Genomic DNA, 12,734 nt, shown 5'->3' on the forward strand with positions numbered 1-12,734 from the left:
TCTATGTAGCCCACTATCTGTAGTCGCAAAAGTTGACTGTGCTCCCACCCTTGAGAGTCAGTCCTGGCAGCTCGTGTTTTCCCCATATAAAAGCTTCCATCTTTGCCTCAGAGTGGTCTCCATGGTCTTGGTCACTCCTGAACCTTACACTATTTATATATTACCATTCAACTAAACAATACTTCCAGTTAAGACAGAAACAGTTCCTTATCTAGTAGGTCTCTTACAACCTTTGAAGCTATATTGGAACTGACCTACTTTCTTTTCAATTATCCTTTTTCTCAAAGAATCATCAACATGTTGCAGCTAGAAAACCATAGTTCATTCATGACACCATCATTGTCCATTTCTTCATAGTCTCTCCATCACTGATACATTATGTTTACTAAATGTTTAGGAAATGTTCTGCAATGATTTGTACTTATTGATTTCTTTACTTCCACTCTGACCTTTTCCATAATTTCTTTGCAAAGTATGCAGTATGAGTTTTACTAAAGGAAATGTAAGATGTATCCTTCCATCACTACTCTGACTCTTTTGATTAAGATCATGGGTTGCTTTTGTTGTCTTATAATTATGGCATGTAATCTACCTAGTCTATCCTTTTCCCCACTCACCCCGAGATTCTCCTGAAGATTGCACTGCAACCACACTGGGTCATTCAGATCCATGAACATTAATACTATCTCTTGTCAAAGGACTTAGACATGTAGCTCTCTGTAGATACACACACATATATATATGTATGTATATATATATTACTGCTGTCTTCTATTCTTGAATAATATATGCACTTTTTAGTGTCTCAAAGATTTCATTTCTTCAGGGAAGTTTGCCTTGAATTTCCAAGGGGTATAGTGTACCTTTCTCTACACTGCTGTCACACACACAACCTTAGGTGTGTTTTTTGGTGATTTGTATTAATGTATGTATTTAATAGGATCCAATGAGAACAGGGGCTAGGTTCTTTTTAAACCCACCATAAAGGTTCTCATTCCATATTTGAATGATTAAACTGTCAGTATTCTTCAATATCCATTACACCTTTCTATTCTGTACATTAAAATATGTATAGTTTAATGTAATAAGAAATAAAATGACATTGAGTGGGGTGAAGAGGTGGCTCAGCAGTTAAGGTGCTTGCCTGTGAAGCATAAGAACCAAGGTTCATTTCCCCAGTACCCATGTAAACCAGAAACACAAGCTGGCACATGTGTCTGAAATTCATTTGCAGTGGCTAGAGACCCTGACACGCCAATTCTCTCCCCACCCCTGTCTCTCTCTCTCTTTCTCTCTCTCTCTCTCTCACACACACTCAGGTAAATAAAATATTTTTCGAAAGTTGGGATACTGAGTTAAATATTTAAGAATAGGATTTCCAATATGGAATGGGGAAAATGATAAACCTTTATCCCCATTGTTGTCCCATAAAGATTTTTTTACTACCTCTACTGTATTTTTTTTATCGTAAAGAAAATGTAGTGAGATATCAAACCCCTACAGCAAATGGTGACTTACATTAAGTACTTGATTTTATCCTTTCTAGAATAAAACCAAATACATATTTCAGAATGAATATACTCAAACAGCCATAGCTTGTTGTTTTTCCTTGTTTGCCTATGGAAACACATTATTTTTGCATTTTTGCCAAATATGGACCATTAATCATCTGACTCAACAGGCAAAATGGATTCTAATTTCCCTAGCTATTTCCAGGGCCAGGCCAGCTATCATCAACTTGCCTCTCTTTCCCAGTATGTAGCCATGTGTTGCTACTGATTCATTTTGAGATCACGGGGCTTGAAAAGAAGTTCTTAAAGGTTCCAAATTCATATAAACTCTATCTTCCAATGGCAAGCAGATTGATGTCTACATGGTATTTTAAAAATTGCTGCCTCAACTATAATTGCTTCTTAAATTGCATCTTCTAGAAACTCATAGTTGTTCCAAAATGGCAGTACTTGGAATTCTTCTCTGACCAGAAAGACTTTTCAAAGATCTGTTTTCCTATGATGTGTTAAAATATGTAAATGAAAAAAATATTAAAAACTGCCCATTAAATTGGCAGAGAAGTTGCTGATTCCAGAAGGGTACTACTAATCAAGTCACTGTTTTAACTTGGTCTTCAAAATATGTCTGATTACACAAGATTTACTTGTTTACTGATTGATTGATTGATTTATACTCCAGTTATCTGTTGATACCTATCACTTCATCTAAAAACTTAGAACAGAAGACTTGTTTTACACATGATTTTGTAGTTTGAATAGCAAAGTGGGCTCATATTTGCCCTTGGTGTGGCACCAGCTGGCATGGTTCAGCTGGAAATATCCAAGATGACTTATGCATTGGCTAAAGAGCTGGTACTGGCTGCTGAACTGGAAGCTATCCAGAGCTGTGAACTGGGGCCTTGCTTCCTGTGAGATTTTCTTGGGCTTCCTCACACTACACAGTTTGAATTCCAAGAATAAGTATCTTCAGAGCAAGTCAAAAGTGCCCGAATTCCTTATGACCTGGCACCAGATGTTACAAAAGCCATTTGTAATGCTCTACTGGATTGTAATGAACTAAGTTCACAGACTGATGACACAAACCCTATCATTGGATGGGAATAGTGTCAATGTCAGATTGTAAGAAAAGCATGTAGAACAGTGAAATGTACTCTCTCTGATCTTTGAATCTACATTCCTCTCACATGCAAAATATCATCATACATTCAAGAGGGTCAAACACATCCTATTAAGGCATCAGCGGGAAGCCTAAGTTTTCATCATGTAAATCAGGTTTATGATAAATGTTCTCTTGTGTACCTCCTAAACAGCATTCTTCTTTATAGAAAGAAGATAATAAGGGCTGAGGCATTGGCTCAGCAGTTAAAGACATCAGCCTGCAAACCCTGCTGGCCTGGATTCAATTACACTGTATCCATACAATGCATGCATCTGAAGTTAGTTTGCAGTGGCAAAAGGCCCTGGTGTGCCCATATGCTCTCAGTCTCTTTCTTTCCCTGCAAATAAATAAATAAATAAATAGGTACATAAATATTATCAAATTAACACCTTCTAAAGAAATTGTTAACATATGCTTAATATCAAATGGTATGAAAATAATTTAAATTTATTTATTTATTTATTTATTATTTATTATTATTTATTTATTTGAGAGAGAGGTAGATAGAGAGAAAGGGCTTGTCAACTCCAGACACATATGCCACCTTGCACATCTGGCTTATGTAGGTCCTGGGGAATTGAACCTGAGTGCTTTAGCTTGGAAGGCAAATGCCTTCATTCTACTTCCCAAATAATTTAAAAAAATTATTGATACATCCATACTTAGATGGGTCAAATGAAAGGTACTGAGGTGTTGGTCCATAGCACACATGTATCTACCTTAGTACATAATCAAATATTTTTTTTAACATGACTTAGTCCTGCTTCCTAGAGATTGTTCTATATGGCCCTTTAGACTGGTCTCTTGGTATGTCTCCCTTCTTGGACACAATTTTTTTTTCTTTTCTGCTAATACATCTTATCTTTACAGGTAAGTGGCTTTCATTCACAAATCCTTTCTTCACACATATTTTATTCAAAGAGGTTTTTTTCATTCTGTGCTATTTTCCATCCATTAAAAATTTTATTGCTTTAAAAGTTAGTGTTCCTTGCTAACAATCAGTATTTCACTTTAGTAGAAGAAAGTCATATCTACACATCTATTCTGTACCTTGGATTCTCCATGCACAACAGTTCCTTACCTTAGGTTCTAGAGTGCATGTCAACACTCTGGAGTTCATTAAATGTGGAAAATGTTTGAGTCAGAATGAGGCTTCTTGAAGGTCTTTCTCATGTTTGAAGTTCTCTCATGTCTTAAAAAAATGATGAACTGTTTGACATGTGCTCTACAAGAATTTGAACATCACTTTTTATAGCATGGCTGAGAATAAGAAACAGATTTTCAAATCAGAAACATCCTGTCCCCATACAATTAACAGTAAATTATTTAGTTCATCTCTCCACTATCTTAGTCATATTTTAGTCATAGGTAGAAAGATATAGCAAAAGTTCACTTTCAATAATCTGGGGATTCTCCTTGGATGGATCACCAAGCTGACTGGAAACAGTTTCTTCTTTTCATCCTTGCTGCAAAAGAAAACTGCCAACACACTCTTTCCCATTGGCATTAAAACCTGGTTTCAGCCTCATCCCCAGCATCCTCAAGCATCCTAGACTCCCATTTGTAATCACTTCAATACTTTTATAGTTTTCTTAATAGTCCACCCATAATTGTCCCCCATGAATCACTTGACCTCAGAGCCAAAACAATCTCTGAAAACTAACTATTCTCTTTCCATACTATTGTCACGTTTGGAAAAAAAGAAAAGTTCTACATGCAAATTATACTTTTTGGAATTGAGTATTTGAATTATTTCTTCTATATTTTATATTTAATCACCTGTTTATATCAATATGGACTCATGGATATTTATTTCATAGGTTGAGTTATAAATGAAATGACACTATTTACTGTTTTTCTCCTCCACAGTTCCTAGTAGCTCTTTCAGTTGGCTATGGGGTCATTTTGATGCAACTTAGAGATCCTTCATGAATATTTTGTAGAGTTACATATTGGAATCCTTTATTAATAAATAATATTAGAAACCAAGGTTTATTGCTTGGTTTAATATCACTAGGAGTGTGTCTACTCCCCTGATAGAGCCAACATGTACATATGTTTTTCATGCCTGTATATGCTGTCATCACTATAACTATTCTATTTTCATTGTTTTATATGTTTGCATATTAACTATATACTTTACTCTAAAGATAATAAATCTGGCTCTTTATAACTAATCTGTGTTCAATTAACTGATATTTTCACATACATAAGGCCTCAGAAAAGTTTTGCTTAACACTTGTGAAGAGAAGAGTGAACAAAGTAGATTGTATGTTAGTAAAATTATGCATAAATGTCATGTTAGTGAATAAATAACCATGTTAGCAATATCACAACTCCTGAATGGTGTCTCCAGACTATATGTGCAGAATTACTATCATATGACAGACATGCAAGGTTGGATCAAGTCTTGTCTCATTTTTAGGGGGCAGAAAAAATGCAAAAGTGCACTTTAAAAGTGATGAGATTGATAACAATTTTGCTGCTAATAAAATGAGTTCTTTTGATCATATATTTCATCCACTGTGATTTAAGTTATCCCTTACAGGTCCAACTTTTGAGATTTTTCCACCAATAAAACTTAGAAACATTAGGAACAGATTGTTAGATGTGGTTGGTTGATACAGAAAACCTGAATTGGCCTAGCATTGTATTTACTGCCTTATAGCTCTTGATCATATTTCTACTTTCATAGGGAATTTACACATAAAACAAATGATTCCTTCTTTAATGGCATACTCATAAATTTGCTTTATGATGGTTATTACTTTGAAGTATTTTATTTATTTAGAGGAAAAGGGAGTGTGTAGAGAATATCAGTTGACATAGGGCCAATATGAAAAGTTAATCATATATTTATTTACTAGTAAAATGATCTAGAAACCAAAAATTTGAACTAATATTACTCTATCATAATGAACATGAAATGACTATTTAAATGTCATTTTGTATATTCAAGATATAAAAATTTCTGAAAGTAATGAGGAGATAAAAAATAAAGGAATGTATAATATTTACAAATTAATATCTAATTCATTAAGGCATTGATTTTTCCTTAGTTTTTCTATAACTTTAAAACAATGTCACTCAAAAATGTGGTCACTTTAATTTTTTCATTTGAAACTAGTACACTGATTTTAAAATGAATTCAAAGTATAAAGGGCCTAAAACAGCCCCTCAAAAATTTAAAAGCAATTGGAGTACTTCATAATATCTAATTTCAATATTATTTTAAATTTAGCAATGAATACATCATAGTATTGACATAAATATTAAACATTCAGATAGTGGGTCTGCCTTAAGTCTTTGTCTTTCAGAGGCTGCAAATTAAGATCCAAATGAATGGGGCTGGAGAGATGGCTTAGCAGTTAAGCACTTGCCTGTGAAGGCTAAAGACCTCGGTTCGAGGCACAATTCCCCAGGACCCACGTTAGCCAGATGCACAAGGGGCGCACATGTCTGGAATTCGTTTGCAGTGGCTGGATGCCCTGGCACACCCATTCTCTCTGTCTGCCTCTTTCTCTGTGTCTGTTGCTCTTAAATAAATAAATAAAAATAAACAAAAATTTTTTAAAAAAAGATTCAAATGAAAGTTTAAGACACTAAACAACACTTGGTCTAGAAGCTCTAACCTTTCCTACTACTGATCAACTTCTGAAACAGTTAATTAACTCAGCATTCTCACTATTGTTGGGTCATCTCCTTGAAGATGTGTCACATATGAGCTTAAAAATCAGTCAAGCGTTGATGAATTTGCATATACCAACTACGGGTCTTTCCCTCTTCAGTTTTTCTTGTCATTGATTCTCCTGCTTCTTTTGCTGATAGCCTGGTAGGCAGCCTCAGGCTCAGACTCTAACCCTCAGCTAAATAAGAATGCTGATTTATGCTTGAATCTGTTCTCTAAAGAGAGCAATATGATGCATATCATGTCAGGGCTGGTGTCACAAACATTTCATATCCCATCTCATATCTTCTTTCAAGGGCCACGTTTTATCTGTTCTTAGTGTTATCAAGTGGCTCCAAGTCATTATTGATTACATATTCTTTCATGACTTGTTACATTTTATTTTATTTTTAAAATATTTTATTTATTTACTTACTTATTTGAGAATGAGAGAAAGAGGAAGGGGAGGGGAAGAATGAGCATGCCTGTGCCTTTAGCTACTGCACACAAACTCCAGGCACAGGCACATGTGCTACCCGGTGAAGCTGGTTTATGTGGGTTCCGGGGAATCAAAACTGGGGCCTTAGGCTTTGCAGGCAAGTGCCTTAACTTCTAAGCCATCTTTGCACCCCTCATGATTTTGTTATTAATACCACAATATAAGTATTCTACTATTCCCAGGGCTATTGAGTATATTAATTTTGAAGAGTAAACTGAGTAGTGACAATAATAGGTCCATGTTAACAAGTTTAGATTTGAGCTGCATTTTGTCTTATAACTGCAAAAGATAAGGAAATTTTGAGCAGAAATTAGGAGGCTCTGGCATGCCAATTATTTCTCCTCCCCCCTTGCACTCTCACATAAAAAATAATAAATAAAAAGCACAAAGGGTCAAACAAATGAGATCTTGAGTGAAACTTAGTATTAACCATCGACATGAATAGCTTACTGAAATGCTGACTACAGAAAGCTCTGCTTCCTTATATCCAGCATTTTGGATTCTCTGTCTTTATAGATAAAAATATTCTTCTATCATTTGATGGTTCCGAAAGATTATTAACAATTGATGGCTTTTCTAAGGCAATAACTTTTAAAGATCCTAACAATTCTCTAGGTAAGTCTTCACTGAAGGTTTCTTTCTATGAGGAGGGAATTGAGGTTGTACAAACATGAATAGAACTAAAATTGACAGGATGTAAATAAAAATTGCTTGCTATCAGTTATTATTTATTGACATGTTTACAGCAGACAAAAGAACATACCTCTCAAACTCATAATGAAAGAAGAGTGCTGTGATACTATCTGTTGGAATCTTGCAAGTTCCTGTATACTGTGAAACTTTCATATTTATGTTTGAAACCTCATTCATTCAATTTTCCTTATGAAGGGATTGGTAGTTACTGTTAAAACACAAAAACCATATAAACAGTGGCCCTTTTCCTATGTATGTATGTCTTTATTTTATTTATAAGGGAGAGAAGGGGGAAGGGAGGGAGGGAGAGAAAGAGGAAGGGAGGGAGGGAGGCAGGAGAGAGAGAGAGAAAGAGAATGAGCACACCAGAGCCAATAGTCACTAAAAATTGATTCTAGCTGCATGTACCACTTTGTGCATCTGGCTTTATGTGGGTACTGGGTAATTGAACCCAGGTCTTTAGGCTTTGCAGGCAAGTGTCTTAATATCTGAGCCATCTCTCCAGCCCAATAATGGTTCTTTATTGCTGAAGACACCACATACTGCAGACACAAAACATCAAGAGATCCTTCGGGAATCTGGAAGGAAGCCAATTCTCAAATGGTTAGGCCATATACTGCTGGATAGTGCTACATGAGCAGCTGGGGAAAAATGGCCAGCAATCTTGCAAGAAAGTAAGGAACACTGCTATATAAAAATAACCAGTCTGACAAGATGTAAATGCCTGTGCAATAGTGTTACCCAGCCTATGTGGGTAACCAATGGCTCCCTGATTGACTAACAGATGTGCTCAATAGAAAGGAACCTATAGCCGGAACTGGGAACCAACTCATAATCTTATGGAGGCCTGGATCATGGACTCCAATGAGAACCTCCCTCTAGTCTTTGGCCAAAAGAGAGGGTACACCCATCAAAATGACTCTACATTAATTATGATTTTCCCTTTTAACCTATGCTGATTTTACTCTTCATTGATTAATATGTTTGTCTTTCATAGAAAGTAGCCAAGAACCAAAGACAACCCAAATCTATCAGCAAGATAAGACAAGATAGCTGACTCCTTGGCAGAAGATGACTCACCCTTGGACATCATCAGCTAAGGTCCAGTTGACACCAAAAATATATTGGTGAGATGAACAGCAGTGCTGCTTCCATTGTATGCCTGATAATCTGTGTCAGGGTGATGGAGATGGACACTGAGTATAGTCAAAATATACCAAAGCAGAAATCCAGAAGCTTCTGAGAACTAAAGAAAACTTAAAGCACACCCACCAAGGCTCCAGGAATTTAGCAGAAGAGAAGACAGAAATATTATAAGAGCCACAGGGTTTGGGGGAATATCCAGAGACATTGTCCAACCTCCATACACCATACATTGACTTATTGCTGGTCGCACATCTCATAATCCGCAGCACCATGGTGAATGGCAGCAATTCCATGGTAGAGGGTCCTCAGCAGAATAAGGACAGAGAGGAGGGCAGCGGTGGTACCACAGATGACGTGTCCATGCAAAGTTTCTATTAAATAACAAATAACCCATCACTGAAGCAGACATAAAACTCACTCACCACAGCTCAGGCAATTTTATATAAGAGGGACCAGAAAGATTTTAAGAGCCACAGGTTGAGATATCATGCCCAGATGCATTCCTTCCCCACAAAACAACTAACTTCTGCTTCCACAATGCATAAGCCACAATCCCATGTGGAATACCTGCAACCCCACTGAGGAGTATCCCCAACAGAATGGAGCAGAGATGAGGGAAAAGAGGGTACCAGCACATGATGTACCCATATAAAATATATTGTTAATAATAAACATTAAAAATAATCCACTAGTTTAATAGATAAAAGAGAAATAAAGTAAACAAAATTAGAGACAAAAGTGTGATTCTTGAGCTATACTTAAAGTGACGTGATAAAAGTCCAAATGCAAGTAAGATATTGAGTTAATAAGTAACATAGCATATTAGAGATCAATATAAAGAAGTCAATATGTTGGGTCATGATATGCAGAGACATTTATCGTACCAATAACTGTGGGCTAACTCCACAATGCACGACCCATTTACATCAACAAGGAGGGTCCAATGGGAGGGGGTAGATCATGGATGAGCCTAAACAATGGTACCAAACTGCCTGTATTTGCTGAAAAGAAAACTAATAAATTAAATTTAAAAAAAAAGAAGTCAACATCTAAATATGTTATTTTCCATATTTTTTCCAAGGTGACATTTCCATTCTCCAAACAATAACTGTATGAAGACATGGTAGGAGATGCTACATGTAAATCACAGTTTGATTTTGTCAATGTTGTAAGAAGATGAATATATTATAACAACAACAATATTTCTTAGGAAGATAATGCACCTACCCCTTCTCTGAGGCTATATACAAGAAAGAGAGAGAAAGAGAAGAGATGGATGGAGAATATGATAAATATACTTTTATTTCAGATTTGGGATATTTATATTTCAATTTTACTTTTGACACTAACTTGTATAGACCATTACAATAATTTTTTTCAGGATTTTACCATTTTGTTTTGTTTAATTTTGTTTTACTCTTAAAATAAATGCATGAACTTTATTGGAATGTATTTTAAATGCCCTTAATTTCTATAATTCAAAAAATATTAAGCAGCAAATTAATGAATAGTCATACCAAGGATTTCTTCTTATATGCTCTTGTATTCCAGACTGACCCCTCTTTCAGCCAGGGTGCTGGAGATCTAAGATACAAGCTTTAATAAGCTCCGGAATGTATTGGGAGACGTCTGTTCAAACTACCACATGTACCAAATCATAACAATCTGCATGTTAAAGCCCATTTTATTTAACTTGCTTACAAAAGATGCAAATGAATATCTTATATATTATTCAATTTTTTCATATGATTAAAAGTTTATTACTTATTACATTGACCCTTCCTTTTGTCAAGTCTGAATTGCATGTCATTTTAAGGTTTACGTCACAAACATGACCTTTCTGTCATCTGGCAGAAAAAAAAAAAAAGCTAGTTATTTTTAGCAGTTACAAATACCAAGAGCTTCATGGTTTTCATTTCCAATTCAAATAACAATAACATACTTTTTTAAATGAAAAGAAACCCTACCTCTCACATCTGAATACATAAGGAGTCCTCTCTATAACTTTTCATGTGTTAAGCTTTTTAAATGGCTCTCTTAAAGACAAGTAAGTTACTCACATTTATTTTGCTGACACTATGCCAATAGAAGGAATGGTCTATGTGATTTTCCTCTCTTCAAGGTCATACCATCCCAGTGAATATTCCTTCCTCAAATCACAAAAACCCCAAGGAATGACAGGCTTTTAAAGACATGGCATATATGGCAGTGAGCTTTGTTGTTACCCTTAACCCACTATTGGCTTTTTCCACTGGAACACACAGACCTGGGCTTTCTTTCATGGCAGTTGTGGAAGTGAGGACCTTCTTTCTGCTTACAGCTTTGTTTCCATTATTTTTTCACTGAGACCACAAGATGGCTGCCAAGAAGAGCTGCTAGCAGGGGATGAAGTTTTCTGGGAATGTGTGTAGCCTAGCTGGAGGGGTGGAATTGGAACTCCAGAGAATCATCCCTGTTTAGAATTAACTTGGAAACTTGTCATGGACTAGAGTTGTTGAACTTGGAGCTACCAAGTTTGGTATTTGCCCTGTTTGTTTTGGTTGAATAGTTCTTTGCTATGCTCAATGCTACATTTTGCAGTGTGAATGTTTATTCTGTACCATTATGGCTTTTTCTCTTTTGGTATTATGGCTCAGTTAAAAGACCTTTAACTATGGAGATATATGAACATCACTGGGGTTGCTAAAAACTATGGGGACTTTTAAAGTTGGAAAAATGCATTGATTTTATAATATATATTATTATCAGTTTATGGGAGGCAGAGGCAGAATATAGTGGTTTGACTCAGGTGTCCCCCATAAACTTTGGTATTCTGAATGCTAGGCTCCCACCTGATGGCAATTTGAGAATAAAGTCTTCGTGGAGGCAGTGTGGTGTTGGGGGCAGGCTTATGGGTATTATACCCAGTTTTCCCTTGCCAGTATTTGACTCATACTCTCCTGTTAGTGTTGTTTACCTGATGCTGGCCAGGAGGTGATGTCCATCCTCTGCTCATGCCATCATTTTCCCTCCCATCATGGAGCTTCCTCTCAAGTCTGTAAGCCACATGCTGCTCTTGGTTGAGTGTTTTCTACCAGCAATGCAAATCTGACTGCAGCATAGTGGTTGTTTTTGTTTTCCTCTCTGCTTGGACCTGTGAAAGTGGGATAGCGTCTCCTGCCATTATGGAACTTACTTTATATCTTTAAACTTCAAAAACTCCCTTCCTCCCATAAATGATGTCTAGTCTGGAGGTTCATCCCAGAGACTTGAGGCTATCTACTACAGGGCATAATACATATTCCATTCATATTATTTTTAGTATATGTATTAGTTACTTTCTCATTAATGGGACAAAACACCTGACCTGAAGAAACTTTATGGAATAAAAGAGTTTATTTTTGTGTCATTTCCATATAAAATATAACTGATTTTTCTGATTGACAAACTTTACAGACCATTTCCCAGATAGGTAACTGCATATAAACAAGGTCCAGGCTGTATGACTCATTCCAATAAAGACATCATCTCCAGTATGATGAATACAGTGAGCATTCACATTATCTTGTTTTAGGACAATGTGTCTTCATTCACCTTTGTGTAGAGGACAGACCTTTGCCTTCAACTGAAATGTGGGAGACATCATCTGCAATTGTTAAGATTTAAATAGTTGCACTATATTAGATCATGAAGGTAATAAAGAATGATCTTTAGGTTATACTTGCCTATGTCTTTAATCAGTATCCAGGCAAGTAAAAACTACTCATGTCAAAAAGAGTGACAGCTGTTTGTCTTGGTCAAGAAGATCATGGGATGTATGGGCTGAAGAACTTCAGCATTCTCCAGTGATGCTCCTTTATCAAAATCTAGAAATTGTAGAGATAGTTACATGTTTATTATGAATATTTTTATGAGAAGATGAAGGTTAAGAATCACTAAAAAGCTCTGGAGAGATTGCTTTCCTTTTAAGGCTCTTTGCTGCAAAGTCACAGGACCAAGGTTCAATTACCCAAGAGCCACCTATGCCAGATGCACAAGGTGGCACATGTATCTGGAATTCGTTTGCAGTGGGTAAAGGCC

Source organism: Jaculus jaculus, chromosome 10 (assembly GCF_020740685.1).
Source record: "Jaculus jaculus isolate mJacJac1 chromosome 10, mJacJac1.mat.Y.cur, whole genome shotgun sequence".
Lineage (NCBI taxonomy): Eukaryota > Metazoa > Chordata > Mammalia > Rodentia > Dipodidae > Jaculus > Jaculus jaculus.